Consider the following 16945-nt stretch of genomic DNA (forward strand, 5'->3'; position numbering starts at 1 on the left):
GATTCAAACCCCTACCTAGCTATGGATTGCTACTACAGCATACTGCATTTATTGCATGTGCCACAGAGCTTATAAGATGGATGTTGTCCCAAGGTACTTCTAAGGTGAGGAACATCACCATCCTTTGTAAATACTGGCATTGGGTGATATAGTGGATGACAGATCTCAAAAATAATTTTACCCTAAACACACATTTACATTTGCCAGGGGTGAAGTTCAAACCTCTATCTAACAATCTTTACAAACCATTAAGTTATGCATTTACCACATGCACCACTGACCTGACATGGTTTGTGGGTTGTCAACAGGTACTTGTAAGGTGGATTATATCTACAGAACTGCTAAAGTCTGGCTCTGAGATGTGTATTGGGTGTAAATGGGGCAAAAACATTTGAGGTACACACATAAACACTTGCTACAGATGAGATTCAAGCCCATACTTGTGCAGTTACTACTGCTGCATTGTTCCCCATTTGTAGCATGCACCACAGAGCTTATAGGGTTGGTCTTTCTCCAAAGGGGTATTTCAAGGTGACTGACATCAGCAAGCTTGCTAAAGTAGGGCAATGGGAGGTGTAGTGACTGAATGGCCTCAAAAGTATTATTCTCTACACACAGAGTTTTACAGTCACCATGTTGGGGATTAGAACTCCTACCTAATTAGTATGTTGCACTATAGCATTGCACAGTTATCACACGTGCCATAGAGTTTATAGGGCTGGCCCTTGTCCAAAGGGGTATTTCAAGGTGACTGACATCAGCAGGCTTGCTAAAGTAGGGCAATGGGAGGTGTAGTGACTGTGAATGGCCTCAAAATCATTAATCTCTACACACAGACATACACACACACACACACACACACACACACACACACACACACACACACACACACACACACACACACACACACACACACACACACACACACACACACACACACACACACACACACACGCACACACACTTTCACAATTTCCATGTCTGGGATTAAAACTCCTACCTAACTAGTATGTTACACTATAGCATTACAAAGTTATTGCATGCACCACAGAGATTATGGGGCTGAGAATTGGCCAGATGATTATTTCAAGGTGACTGACATCAGCATGAGTGCTAGCATGGGCTATGGGAAGTGCAGTGTGTGTGAATGGGCCATAAACCATTCCTATGGAAACACACACATGACACTCAGTCACATACAACTTTACATTTGACAGGACTGGGTATACAAATGCTAGATGAATACTGATTTGTTCTATTATGTTACACAGTTATCACAAGCACCACAGACACTATAGGGCTGAGGGCTACCAAAAGCAAATGTCTACAGTGATTGACATTGGCACATCATGTGATATTGGCAAATTGGATGTGTGGTGGGTGGGACAGGCCTCATGATGGCAATCTCTTTGTCACTGTCTGCCTCGCTCTTCCCCACATCTCTGTGTGTGTATGTTTGACCTATTATAGTGTGTTGGCCTTGGATATGTGTGAGTATTCCTATTCAATGTGTGTGCAAAGTATGAATGGTGTACAATGTGGTATGTGTGCACAGACATCTGCGACTGACAGATATGTATAGTCCACTGTTGTTGTCAGACATGGGCTTCATTTCTCTATGTGTTGGAGCATGCCCAGTATGACCTTCTTTACTGAGTGTGTGAATCCATTCCAGGTAGGTTGTACTCCAGTGCAGTATTCTGTGTTCTACACCTACAGCTAGAAACCTGTTTCTGCAGGATATCTGTAGACTGGTTGACAATATGGGGTCAAAATGGGCAAAGGATAGTGGGTTACTGTAGGTAATTCTGTCTGTGCCACTTCTGCTACATGGTTTTGATGTTAGCAGAGATATTCAGACATATGTACTGTTTTACACTGTGATGTATTATGTCATCAACTACTGGCAGATATACTTATTTGCTCACAGTTATTTCCTGGGAAATACAAGATGAATGAAGCTGTGTCCAGTATTGTGGTCTGCAGCCTACATATTCTTGCACACTCATGCCATTCTGGAGGGGTAGCTGCAGACACTTGCTGATGGGTCTGTGTAAATGATCCAGCACCTTGGAACTGTAGTGGCTGATGATTCTCTGCTTGTACATCTATCGACATAACAGAATGGCCATATCCTGCTGTGGTTATACCTCTCAGCTATACAAATTCACCCAGACTACCCAGAGGCAGAGCTCATATATCTGGTCATGTCCCCTTCACATTGTGGTTTATGAGTGGGTTTGTAGCCACTCATTACTGGGTTTGCAGGCAGGGGTAGTATGGGCACACATCAGAGTTTCAGACTTCACACACTCCATGGTGTCCATGCTTCTACACCCCCCACTCTGTTATTCTATCCACTTCCTAACATTATGCTAGTAATATATGTGAAGTATCCCTATAGTTGTCCCTTCATCCCAGCGTTATTTAGGGGTTGGTCCACAGTTCATGCAGTAGGACATGGTGGGCATGCTACTGGGATTTGTCAACATGGCCTTGCATTTGTGTTCTGTGGACTGTGTTATGTTGTTAGTTGGGACACCACAAGATAACACACACTGGCAATACAGGTGAGGCACAGGCCTTTGACAGAGGACTGTAGGGCATTTGGTAGTGATGCAGGCCATCTGTAGCAGGTCAGTGTATTCTGTCACTCCTACAGTCCCAGGCTGCAAGCCACTGGATTCCCCTGGGGTGACAGGGTAAGTGTGGAAGTGTTAATGGCAATAGTTCCTGTCCATATTAATCCATTGGTTTGGATGCTGGCAGGGTGCTGCTTACAGCTAGGGACACACCTGCATGGGACATCCCTTCATCATGCTGCATTCTGTGGGTATTCCCATACAGAAGTGGGGGTCATACTGTACTCATTCCCAACAGCAGGGATATGATCTGTGATAAACCTGTGGCTGATGGTGGAGTAAGCTGAGTGCATGTGTGATATGGAAGCTTCTTGCTGCTGACTCACAGATACACCTGGGACATTCCCCTTGTGCTGCCTTGTGTGGGGACATAGGTAGTATCTCATTACTTCATAACTGTGCTTTTTGTGGTCTGCCAGTGATTGGCCAGACGACATCAGTATTCCATACTACACAGACAACTAATTTGCTGCTAACCTGTATGTACAATTCCAAAGGTGTGTGCAGTTGACAGTTACAGTTCATGAACTCTGTCTAGGGTACTTCCACCTGTGTACTGTGCGTATGTCTGGGCCCACATTCATGGCATGTCCATCTTTCAGATGGTGACAGATATTGACATCTGAAAAATGAGTATGGATGACTACTGAATTGGGTCTTGTTGGGATGTATTGTGGTTGGCACTGCAGTTGTCAGAACATGGCCCTGTCATTGACAGTACTGGACATAGGCCACCAGGACACAACCCTCCATGCCTACATGCTGACCACTTCCACACAATATACAACACACAACAACCAAGACACAGAGCCCTGCATATTGTACACATGCAACAATCTATCCTGTACATTGAGCCAGCTCAGGTAATCTGTGCTCCACTGTTATTAAACCCACACATACATGTTACTGCATTTCTACATAGGATTGGGGGGGCACTCCTGCCAACTGTAGACATTTGCTATGACTGTACTGGTATTTCAGGTACTCTGTTGGCTTCCATTTTGGTTTGTAGTCTGACCTATCATGCAGACTAGTGCATATCACTAGAGTACAGATCTTAGGTTTGATTGACCTACATTTCAGTTTCAGACTTCTTACCCTGCAGAACTAACATACAACTGCCTGACCTGTTGTAGTCTCTCTGTGTAGGGGGGGCTGTTAACCATTGCCATTAATTGGAGGCCTTAGTACAGCCTTTCTTTATGGTCATCTACACCTGTCCTGCTGTCTGAGGCTGTTGTTGGGTATATGAGCCTCACTGACATGCATGGATACACATATGGGCTACCACATCTACTGCAGTGGGATTTGTCACTTTGTCTAGTACTGCCTACTTTGTTGACACCAGTATTTGTTATGGATTTCATGCTGCCCATATAGGTGTCCACTATCTGCTGCCATCCCATTCAGCCACTCGATTTCCTTGCATGCTCACATCCATACAATAGTTACAACTAGCAGAACATACTACTCCATTCAGCAATTGATAGGAAGAGTGACTTACCTTATGGCTGTGTCAGTATTGAGGATGGTGTTGGAGGGCTGACTATGTTGGATGCACATAGTACACTCCCTATACATGGTAAAGCACAGATAGTGTCATGTTTGGCATCCCTTTTACTCTATGTGCGAGTCAGAGAGAGGTATCATTCCCTGGGTTCCTACTGTGTCAGTGTATGTGCTATGCGTTGCCTCTTTGGCAAAGCCTGGGCATACTGGGCACACCTCCTTCTGCCTACATGGGCAGGCTCAGGTTGTTCCTCCGATGAGTCACTCTGTGCCTGTGCTGGCTTTGGCAATGGTGGGGGGTCTGTGTGGCCCTGCCCTGTGCTGTTCCTGCTGCAGCTGTTTCCGCAGGATCATATTGTGTAGCATGGCACATACAATGAAAACTTGAGTACATGTAGCTGGTGAGTACTGTAAGACTCCACTGGATATGTCCAGGCACTGGAACCATGACTTCAGCATCCCAAACACACACTCTGTTATGACTATGGTTTGTACGTGTGCCTCATTATGGAGTTCTTGTTTGGGTGTGTGTGCATTTCTGATGGGTGTCATCAGCCACGGCTCCAGTGTGTAACCAGAATCCCCCACTATGTGGCCATATGGGATGTCCCCACTGGCAAATCACTGGTACAGCTGTGTCATATGCCAGATGTGGGAGTAGTGATAGCTTCCAGGGCTGCCAGCACACACATTCATTATAATGCCCTGGGCATCACACACGACCTGGCAGTTGATGGAGGGGAAGCCCTTGCAGTTTATGTAGACCCTACCCCGCTTGCCGGGTGGTGCTTTGATGTGTATCTGCATGCAGTATATAGCACCCACTACCTCAGGGTATTCTGCTATTTGGTGGAAGAGATGCATATTGCTGGTCAACACCTCACGGGTGTTGAGGAAATATATGTGTTCACTGGCATGTGCTGACATGGCATCCAGGAACTGGTAAAGTACCCTGAATGCTGATGCCTTTGAGATCCACATGATATCTCCAGTTGCCCTTTGGAAGGTACCTGTGGCTAGTAGTCTTAAGCCTACACATACCTTGGTATCCACTGGGATGGGTTGCCCTCTGTTGGTTCTGTGTGTGAGGCGTGGCCGGCACAGCTCAACAATTTGCTGTAGGAAGTTCCTGTCCACTCTATAGTGCTCCACTACCTCCGGCTGATGTAGCCCCTGGTAGGTTACCCTGGGTCTGTACACACTCTTCTCCTTCTCCTTGCTGTGGGTTGTCCATCAGCATTCTTATCCTCACCACCCTCAGCCTCTTCCACATATTGATGTATGAGAGCAACAGCAACCCCTATCATTTTGTTAGTTTTGTCAGGTAAAATTTCCCCGTCTGTGTACACCAGTGGTGTACAGTTTGTGAGAAAAAACAGAGTGAAAGGTGTTCACATAGTTTATAGTAGTGTGCTTTGCTGGTCTGGGCTGCAGCCTGTGTAATTGGCTGATTCTGATACATTTCACCTGCCAGCTATGCTAGTTCTCCTTGATTGCCTTCCTACTGCAATTTCCCTTCCCATTGCCTTCCTGTTTAAGCCCCGAGGCGTGCCATGCATACCCAGTGCTCAGATGTGAACAGAGCTGCTATTTCCTGTTTTTTTTTGTTTTTTGTTTAAAACCTGGTGCGCTCGCACACATGTAAACACTGCTAGGCAGCCTCAGACACACACCCCTTCCTTAGCTGTGTTTACCTAAGGTCAAACATGGGCCGCAGAGCTCCAATAAGCTTACAGCATGCATGACACTCCCCCATATGAGGTCATCTACCTCTTATGCTTATACCATGGTGTTGCTGCACCTACATGGTTGGGTGCAAGCTAACAGTGAGGGGAAATCTGTGATTCAGTATCAGTCCCCTCATTTGCATAAAACTGACTGCTAATGCATGGTTACAAAACTGACACTCAGCCTTCCCCCTTAGCAACCACTATTCCATGGTATTGTTGTGTTATGCATGCCATTAACTATTATGGCAGAATGCTGATTTTTGTTTAAAAGCTTATTTCCAACTTTTTTTCTTATTTTCGGGCCAATCCCATTTGAGCACTGCTGCCCTACACTTAAGCGTCCGAAATCGGCCAAAAAAATAAAAGTTATTTTTTATAATTTTTCAGCTATTTACCATGCCAATGGCCATAGGCCATTGGCATGCCTACTATATTGAATGCATGCTTTCTTTGGAGCTGTCATGCCTCAGTTTTGTAATTTGCAGAAATGTATTGTTAGTAGCCGAATACATTTCTGCAGGTTACACTATTCCTGCACAGATGCCTGCCTGCTTCCTGGATTGCTAACTCACCTCATTTGCATGGTTTTCCCCTGCAAATGGGGTAATTAGCATACAGGGGTGTATCCATGCAGGAATAGTGTAGGAGCACTCGTGCACATCCCAGGAGCTCGTTCCTGGATCGCTCATCGGCCATACTGCGTGCAGCAGCTCTTGCACTATTCCTGCACACCGTGCAGAGCTTGCTGAATCCAGGAGTTTCTTTATATTTGAAACATCAACACAATGAGTTTTAGGAACACTTAAATCTACTAGGTTTGGGACCAAAAATACATTCATCTCATGTGCTCTTAATTTACTTCAGGACTCTATTTCAAAGATCCACTGTGTAATTGTGTGTCATTTAATCAACAGGGTTATTAAAAAAAAAAACTTCCATAATCGTGTGAGCTGTTTAGTCTGATTATGGAGAAGTCTACTTTTAGTTTTTCTTTATTACTAATTTAGTTGTTCTCTTCTGTATTTTCCAAGATGTGGGGAACACATAATTTTCTTCTTTAGGGTTGGTTGCTTCCTGGGATTAACTGGCTTAGCATCCTTTGAACTGTCCATCCAAAAAAGTACTCTGCATAGAGACCACACTGCTCTTCTTTTTGTGGCATTGCATTTAAATATAATGCATACTGAAGCATACACATACATGTACATTCATCCACATGTGTGAATGTACAGATTGACAGGCATACAATCAGACAGACATACAATCAAACAGACAGGCAGACACACACGCACGCACACACCCACACACCAACACACACACACACACACACACACACACACACACACACACACACACACACACACACACACACACACACACACACACACACACACACACACACACACACACACACACACACACACACACACACACACACACACACACACACACACACATATATGCATACAAAATTCAGCCTTGTGGCTGATTGTCTTGGTCCTAGCATGTATAGATAAGCAAAGAATCACTTTTGCTTTCTTCTGTTCTCCTCCTGTAGTTCAATGAGTCAATGTTCCAATGATATTATATCCAAACTTAGGGCGTACATAGGCCCTTAAGAGTTTGCTTGTTTTGTGGCCCATGATCATAAATAATATTCTTACACTCAGATTCTAGTAGCTTCTTGAATACCTTTAGGTTGTTAGCACTTCTGACATGAAGTGACAAATAGTTCCACAACCTTCCTGCTCTGTGGTAAAGAAAGAGTCCTTTATTGCAAAACTAGCAATGGACAGCTTGATAGTTACATTTTTATTCATATTATTGACATTATGTCTAATAAAAATGAATACCTATAGTAGCAGCTACAACATCATTATTTAGGCATTAGCAGACTATGAGTAAGTTACCTCACAGTAATCTGTAGCCTATGAAAAGAAAGAGATATTCAAGCCTTCTCTTGTAAAATAGCTGATTATGCCCAGTTATCTGCCTGGTATCGGTTTTCTGGATATCCTCAAGCATTTTCAAATGTGATGCAACAAACACACAGAAATAACTGCAGTACCAAATGATGGGCCAAATGTCTGTTAAAAATAACTGGGTTAAGACACTTTTATTCCTACTGTTAAAACAATGCAAATTTTTTCTAATGAGACCATAGCATTTCCTAATATCAATTTCACGTGTACATCAAACCTCAGAGTTAAGACCACTAAATTCTATGTCCAAAGTAGCAGTTTTGCAAGATATAGATGTTCAAGACATATGAGTGCATGCAATTACAGGACCCAAAGTGTATAACCATATACTTTTTGTAAGTGAACCTCATACCTTTAGAAAGTGTCCAACTAGTTGTTATCCAAATTTCTTCAGAGAGACTGACGATGCTCAGGATTAGGAACCACACATACAATTTTAATATTATCAGCAAATTTGCTAAACCAAACACTCCCTGAAAAGGGAGTGTCAGACATTGAAATCCCAAATAAAAGGGGCCCAACATTTAGCCATGTGATACACCCTTGCCAATGAGTTTATAATCTGAGTAGCAATTCTTAATTCCAACCCTGCAATTTATGTTCATCATTCAATTAGTTACACATTTGCTATATAAGGCTCCATGTTAGACGTATCCATGATATCAACAAAAAACTCATGAGGACTCAAGTCAAAGGCCTTGGCAAAATCAATTGTAAAATTCAATTATAATTCACTGTTAATGATTCTTGGACTGTACATTTGCTAGATATTATTATTATTGTAGAATGTACAATTTTTTTTACTGTAGAATGTTGATTAAAGCTGTATGACTTCTTTGCTTTGTGTGTATATATGATAATATGTTTGTCATTGTTACTGGAGCTTTTCTTCCTGGGCCTACACTGAAAACGGGCTCTTTTTAGGCCCAGTGGACTTTCCTGGTCATCAAACTGAAATCAATCAATCAATCAATCAATCAATCAATCAATCAATCAATCACTCAATCAAGGTAGATAATAATGTTTGCAAGACAACAGTTAACAGAATAATGATGTTCTCATAAAAATTCTCTAAGCTTGTTAAACATGCTGGAAGATGCCAGAAGTATAATCAAACAGACACAGAAAAGAGAAACAGCTGGCCCACTTGAAACATTTCCCAGAATGCCGTTGAGGCTGACTGGTTTGTAGTTATCAACTGGAAAACTAGGATGACATTTCTGAATAGAGACTACAATTGCCTCCTTCCAAATAGTGGGCACAAAACCATCAATCAGTGATCTTCAAAACAAATCAATTAAGTCATAGTTTTAAGCTTTCAATTATATCATTTTAGAAAGTAACCATTTAGACCATCAGGTCCTGTGGTTGAGTTGCCCTTTATGTTTAACAATCCCTTTTTGATGTCATCAGTGGAGATATCAGGATACTTTCCTAGAATATCAAAAGATAGTATATTTGTTGGGCAATTTACATAAAGGCAGTATCTGACATTTAATAGCCAGATTATTTTCATATTTAAATCTGACTTTATGGATCAATTTAGTAAAGGGATTGTTTGGTGTTATTATAACAGATTTTATTAGCCATTATGGAATGAGACCTAAATCTGTGCCATAGTGTTTTTGTTCTACATTTATAGATTCATAAGTTCATAGGATGTTACTAGGCTAATGGCCGTAGGGCCCTTATAAGCCTAGCCAAGTTCAACCTTTGCTATTTTAAGGGTCTACAGATATGGTCTATGTTATAAGCAGATCTAAATCAGCATTGACTGCTCCTATCCAGGATGGACACAGTAAAACCCCTGGGGTGAATTTTCAGTTTCCCATCCAGTCATCCAAGTTATGCTTAAAAAGGGTTAACAAGGGGCTTTGTTTAACCTGTATTGCAAGTTTATTCCAGAGGAGAAACACCCTCTGAGAGACATATCTGTCTCTCCAGCTAGTCCTGTTGATGTCACGTGCTAGGTTACGGTCCCTAGAGTGACTGAATCATGTACCATTTGACGTATGAATGTGCAGCATTTCCATTAAGGCAGGATCAGATATTGCTCTGTATGCAAGCCGCAGGTTACCTCTGAGTAGTCTATATGATACAAACTACAGTGACAGTGATTTCAGTCTGTTCATGTAAGAAATGTGCGAAAGACCCTGACTTTTCTTTGTGAGGAACTGTTAAGGTCTCTCCGGTTGCTGCTGGTGCCTGTTTAGGTACATACCAAAGACAGCACTGTACTCCATTATTGGCCTGATGAGGGAAGAGTATAGGGGGGGTTATAACCTCTTTTGTTCTGGAAGCTATGGTGAGCAATGTTTTACCACTGTGGAGACATGCCGATCAAAGGTAAGGTTGCTTTCAACCCGTGTGCCCAAATCTCTCACCACTGATTTAGAGCTTAGAGTGTTGATATTAATATGGTAATCTGCAGGGACTTCGCCTTTGCCAAAAGCGATGATAATGCATATTTTTGCATTGAGTTTAAGACCATGAGTTTGGCACTAATCATTGGTTTGCATAAATCCTTCTTGCAGAATGTTGACATCATCTGGGGACTCAATGACTGCTCCCAGTTTGCAGTCATCAAAAAACTTTCTCAGACACAGACCTTTTTGTTTTTGCTTGTACTTTTGAGAAGTAGATTCCAAACAATAAGAGCCCTGGCACCAATCCCTGTGGAGCACCATTGGTAATGAGTCTGTTGATGGAGGTGGAGTCTCCTATTTTGACTGTATGTGTTCTGTTGGTGAGCTAGTTTGCAATCCACCTGACGGTATATGGATTGACACCCAGCTGGGTGAGTTTTTCAATGATGCCTGAGTGAGGGATTGTGTCAAAGGCCTTGGCCAAGTCTATGTAGGTCGTATGTGCATATTTGCCTTCATCCATGGCTTTGGTGACAGTCTCAAAGAAGTCCACCAAGTTCAACAGGCAGGATCTCCCTTTAATACAACCAAATTGGGTCAAGTCAAGTGTTTGAAGGTCTCCTGTATCTTTGTTGATAAGGTCCATGATGATTCTTTCCATTATTAGGCTAATAGGTCTATAGTTCCCGGGGTCAGTGGATGCATGTCCTTGTGCAAAGAGATGACCGTAGTTGTTTTCCATTCTGCAAGGACAAAACCAGTGCTTAGACTGTGGTTGAAAAGAATACCCAATGGTGTTGTTGATGACTCTTGTTTTAAACCATTGAGATTGCAGCCTGGGATGTTATCAGGTCCCATAGAGGCTGTATTTTCCACCTTGGTGAGATAGAGGTTAATACCTCCTATTTGGAGATACTAGGTGGAGATAGGTGGTAGGAATTTTTGGGGGTATATCTGGTGGGGATGGGGAGGGGGTTTCACTGAATCTGTCCACTAGTGGGTTGGCTATTAACACTGGCTCAGTATATGTAGTACCATTCACTACCAGTTCAGCACAAATCTGGGCTTTTCTTTTAAGGTTTTGGATGTAGCTAAAGAATGCCTTATGGTTATCCTTGGCTAGGAATACTAATCTAGATTCATAGTTAGCTTTTGAGGACTTTACAAGATGACTTATTTGCTTGTTCAAGCTGAGAAGGGTGTGCTTCCAATTCTGAGATCATTCCTTCTTGCTCTTAGAAAACAATTTCTTCCTCTTATCTTATAATCTGTCTATGGTGAATGTCCACCAGGCAGGCTTGTTTTTTCTTGAGGATCTTGCTTTGGTCCTATCAGGTAAGGCTGATTCAATACAATTGTTTAGATGTTTATACAATGCATTGGTGTAATTCCCAGTATAGGTGTCCTTGCTGTCAGTGGGGACAGGAGCTTTAAAGCTATTAATGCCTTCTCGTAAGAGGCTGCAGTTGGCTTTGGAGAAGTTTTTCAGCCTAATTTCTCCTGAGGGGCAGTCTGATGCTATAGTTACATTGAAAGAGACTGATTTATGATTAGACTTCACTAGGGAGGGCTGCACACTTATGGTGGTGTACCTTTCTACAGTGTTGAGTCTACAGTGTTTGGGCCCCTTGTGGGGGTGCCAACTATCTGCTCCAAAGCATTTGAGTTAACAACGTGCAAGTGCCTTCAGGTGAGTGTGTTTCTACACATATAATTTACCCATTCTATGGACAGGTAAATTATAATCAGGGTGTTTGGTTGTATTTTGAGTCACTCAAGTAGATCCAAGTAGGCAGTGTGGATATCATGGTTCATGGAGGGGGATCTATAGCTGGTGATAATTTGGAGAGGGATCTTTCCTATAGTTATTTACACATGGAGTAACTCTAGGGAACCTTTCTGTTGAACCAATCTAGAGGTGTATTTATCTGTGATGAATATTGACATTCCTCCTCCTTCAGTTTTCACACATTCATTTTGTGGTTTGAAAGTGTGAAAGGCATTATATCTTGGTATGGTCGAGGTGATGTCCACAGCCTTGAACCGGGCCTCTGTGATTGCACAGATGTCTGCATCTTCCAAGGTGAGGAGTGCTTTGAGTGAGTGCAGTTTCGGATTTAGACTCCAAGCATTTAGCAGAAACTAAGCCAGCTAATATGAGATAACCAACTAGTCCACCAAGAAGGAGTATTCTTTCTGACTGTAGTAACATTGCCGATGGGAACATGATAATTTATCAAGTCATTAATAAAGTCATATAATTTAGACCATCTCTCCTGTAGTGTCCCATATTTATTTATTTGTATTTGTTTTCCAGGGTAGTACACTGATCTCCGTGGATCATTTTCATACTCAGTCCAGAAGCAGAATCTGGTTAAGTGATTTTCTCAGAGTCACACAGTTAGGCAATGGAAGCATATGAGGGAATTGATCCTTGCAGCATAGGATCACAGGAAACAGCTCCTTAATCCTCTAATACTCTAAATTGTATATCTCAATCAATAGTTGGAAAGCCAGGGCAGTAGAATTATATTCTCCATATCCTTACTCTAAGGTCTATGAAACCTGCCTTGAATGCCATGCAGAAATAATCTGACCTCCCTAACTGGGCCTCAATATGGTATGACAAAGCTTGTGTCCCATTGTTTAACCAAACCACATCTAGTAAATTATTAGCCCTAGTTGGGTCACATAACTATTTGGGAATACTTACATTAAAAGTTATGCTCAATTACATTACTAATAGATTTAGAGCTTGAAATAGGGGTTCACAAGGCAATGTCTGGGGAATTTAGGCCACCTGCAAAAATGTCATACTTGCTCAAAAAGCAGTTGCAAATAAAGTTGCATATCTCTAACCTAATGTCAGTTACTTTGCATTCCAAGTCACTATTTTTGTAGACAGATGCATGATGAATGGTCACGTGATGATTCACTAAAACATGATTCACAGAATCTGCTTCGTCAGATCAGTGCACTGCCCTGAAAACCTCTTCTTGGAGCTATCATGTAACCCACATTAGTAATTTCTTGGGCTTATATTTATTTGGAGGGTGTAATAGTGCTTCTCATTATGGAATGGGTTCAAGAATGTCTTGTGTCTTCCTGACCTTAGCAGGTTTTCATCTGGAGTACATCAAAACCCATTTTTCACTGTTTTGTTGAGCAGTGTTCCTGTCATTTAGGGATGACCCTTAGGGTATGCTTTTTTGATTGGACTAGCATGCTGTAGTAAATCATCAACCTCTTCGCATGTTAATACATTTACTACATTTTAGTGGATTTTGGGACACCACAGTAGTACAATGATTTGTATTGCTGCCTCATAGTTTTTGGTCCCCTGTTGTTTACATCTGAGGTACCCTATGTTTGGAGTTCGCTTGGCCTCTCTGTATCCATGTGGGTTTTTGCTAGATGTTCAGATTTTTACCCACATCCCAAATACATGTTAGCAGGTGAGTTAGTAGCTACAGCAACAACCACCTCCTGATTGGAGGTAAAGATGGATTTTTCTCATAATCCGCATGGTGGACTGATGAGAGCAATGTCTAATTGTATTAAATTTACCAGCAGTGGTAAATCCACTTTCTTCACTATTCAGCCAGTGGTTATCACTGCTTTTACACTAGATTTTTTAAAATATTTCCTACTTATTAAAAATCAATCTAATATATAATATAACTTCTGGTTACAGATGGCTTTCTGCTCTGAGATGCATCAGCAGAAATATCTGCCAATGTATTTCATAAGCATGTTCATGTATGTATTTATACACTTACAGTGCATCTGTTAAGTTTAGCTTGTTGCATTGAAGACATACAAATGAAACTGATTGCATCTTCTTAAATAAATTATTTCTTCTTTTTAGGAGAATAATACATTTAAGAATACTAATGGTTGTCAGTTGGAAGGCCAATAGGAGACTTTCAAAAGAAAATATGCATTTTAATCTTTAGCATTTTGGAACTTGACCCTAGACTCATAGTATCTAGTATTTAATTTGGATTTCTGGCTCAGCTAAATGTGTGGAGTTTTTTGTTTGTTTGTTTGTTTATACTCAGTTTGCAAGGATATTTCAGAAGTGGTGTATATTCCAGTATATTCATATTTACGGTGTGTGTGCATGTGAGTGTGTTTGTGCTTGTGCATGCGTTCGTGTGTGTGTGTGTGTGTGTGTGTGTGTGTGTGTGTGTGTGAGAGAACGTGTATGTATCCTAGGACAGACTTGTGTCTCTTCTAGTTTTATGTCTAGTTCTTGCTGGAGGAAGCTATGGCTTTGTGTGATCCTGAACAAATTGGTAATAGAAAATGAACTATTTAATTAGTTGTGTACCATCTGTATGTTTACAGTGTCACATTTTTGAATTTTGAATTGATGTTGTATTCCTCATATTTCCATCATCTGGAATTTGAACTCATCCTGATTATATCTGTAACTAAACATATGGATCATTTGTCTCACTTTGAAATAAAGATTAATATTTAAATAGCTTTAAGTTATTCTGGGCTAGGGCTGAAAAGCAGCAATAGCTGCTTTGAAAACATGCAGTGAACTGTGTGCTACAAGTGATGTTGAAATCAGTAGTATAATGCAGCAGTGGGCACATTTCATAGTCATGTTATATACTACACTGTGCGCACTTGTTCTAGACTTGGAATTGGCCACACTACAGTAAGATGATCATTCGTGATTAATATTCCTATGCTGTACTCCAGTGCAATGAGTCCAATTGTGCAATAAATGACATATGCAAATGACTGCATAATGACCTACAAATTAAATGGGGCAACAAAATGAGGTCCTAAAGATATTGAGCTATTTGGAAGTGAACATAGTCATAATTCCCAAAACAGCTATAGAGGAAATTATACAGCTTTGTGTTCATGACTATAAAAAGACAAAGATACTAACAGTTTCATGATGTCATATAGCAAGAATGTTCATATTGCACCAATGTAAATGGAGCAGCTGGCTTATCAGCTTATCATAGTTTTACTGATCAAGAAATTCCATCCATGGAATAGATAGGAATGGGCGGCCGTCCTGTTCAGGTGTTGACCAAACTATGTATAACTCTTTCCATACTATCTACACTGACCTTTTAAGAAACCAGCTGGAGGCATGCTGGGTATTTCACACAGCTCTGTCTCTGGCACTTTAGATGCATTTCTTGATGTAATGTTTCTACATGTGAAGAATCATGCATGGTTTCCTAGCACCCCACAGGAGAGACATAATTCATGGTTTCTTTGACATTGTCTGTCTCCCTGAGGTACAAGGTGGTATGGGTTTCACCCAAGTAACATAAAGGCCTTGTCTGATACATGGTCAGAAAGGTTTGTGAACAGGAAGGGCTACCATTCTCTGAACTGCTCGGTAGTGTGTGGCACAGGTGCAGTAACAGCTAGCATGTCCAGAGTCCACCCAGGCAGTTCTCATGACTCAAATATCCAACACCATTTATCTAAATTGTTGCTTTCTGCATAGTGAAATTCCATGTGGCCATCTATTCACTAAGTGCAGCACAGTGGTTAGTATTACTTTATATAGCCACATTTTCAGTGAGTGCGAATGTATTAAACCCCATACAAGCTTTAGAGGTTGGCAAAGAATAGGTGGGATTGTCAGAGAGATGAAGAAAGTAGACAGGAGTATAAGGAGATGAGGTACATGGCAAAGAGAGAGGTGGCAAAAGCTAAGGATAAGGCATATGAAGAGTTGTATGAAAGCTTGGACACTAAGGAGGGAGAAAAGGACCTGCACCGATTGGCTAGACAGAGGGACTGAGCTAGGAAAGATGTGCAGCAGGTAAAGGTGATAAAGGATAATGAGGGAAACATACTTACAAGTGAGGAGAGTGTGTTGAGCAGATGGAAAAAGTACTTTGAGGGGTTGATGAATGAAGACAATGAAAGGGAGAAAAGGTTGAATGATGTGGGGATAGTGAATCATGAAGTGCAATGGATTAGCAAGGAGGAAGTAAGGATAGCTATGAAGAGGATGAAGAATGGAAAGGCTGTTGGTCCAGATGACATAGCTGTGGAAGCATGGAGGTGTTTAGGTGAAATGGCAGTGGAGTTTTTAACCAGACCAGATTGTTTAATGAAATTTTGGAAAGTGAGAGGATGCCTGAGGAATGGAGAAAAAGTGTTTTGGTACCGATTTTTAAGAATAAGGGTGATGTGCAGAGCTGTAGTAACTACAAAGGAATTAAACTTGATCAGTCATGGCATGAAATTATGGGAAAGAGTAGTGGAAGCTAGGTTAAGAAGGGACGTGATTATTAGTGATCAGCAGTATGGTTTCATGCCAGGAAAGAGCACTACAGATGCGTTGTTTGTACTGAGAGTGTGGATGGAGAAGTACAGAGATGGTCAGAAGGAGTTGCATTGTGTTTTTGTAGACTTAGAGAAAGCATATGACAAGGTGCCTAGAGAGGAGTTGTGGTATTGTATGAGGAAGTCGGGAGTGTCAGAGAAGTATGTAAGAGTGGTACAGGATATGTACGAGGGTAGTGTGACAGTAGTGAGGTCTGTCATGGGAGTGATGGATGTGTGTAAGGTGGAGGTGAGATTACATCAAGGATCAGCTCTGAGCCTTTTCTTATTTGCAATGATGATGGACAGGTTGACAGACAAGATCAGACAGGAGTCCCCGTGGACTATGATGTTTGCAGATGACATTGTGATCTGTAGAGAGAGTAGGGAACAGGTGG

Source organism: Protopterus annectens, chromosome 7.part1 (genome assembly GCF_019279795.1).
Source record: "Protopterus annectens isolate FY-2018-M chromosome 7.part1, PAN1.0, whole genome shotgun sequence".
In the NCBI taxonomy this organism is placed as follows: Eukaryota; Metazoa; Chordata; order Ceratodontiformes; family Protopteridae; genus Protopterus; species Protopterus annectens.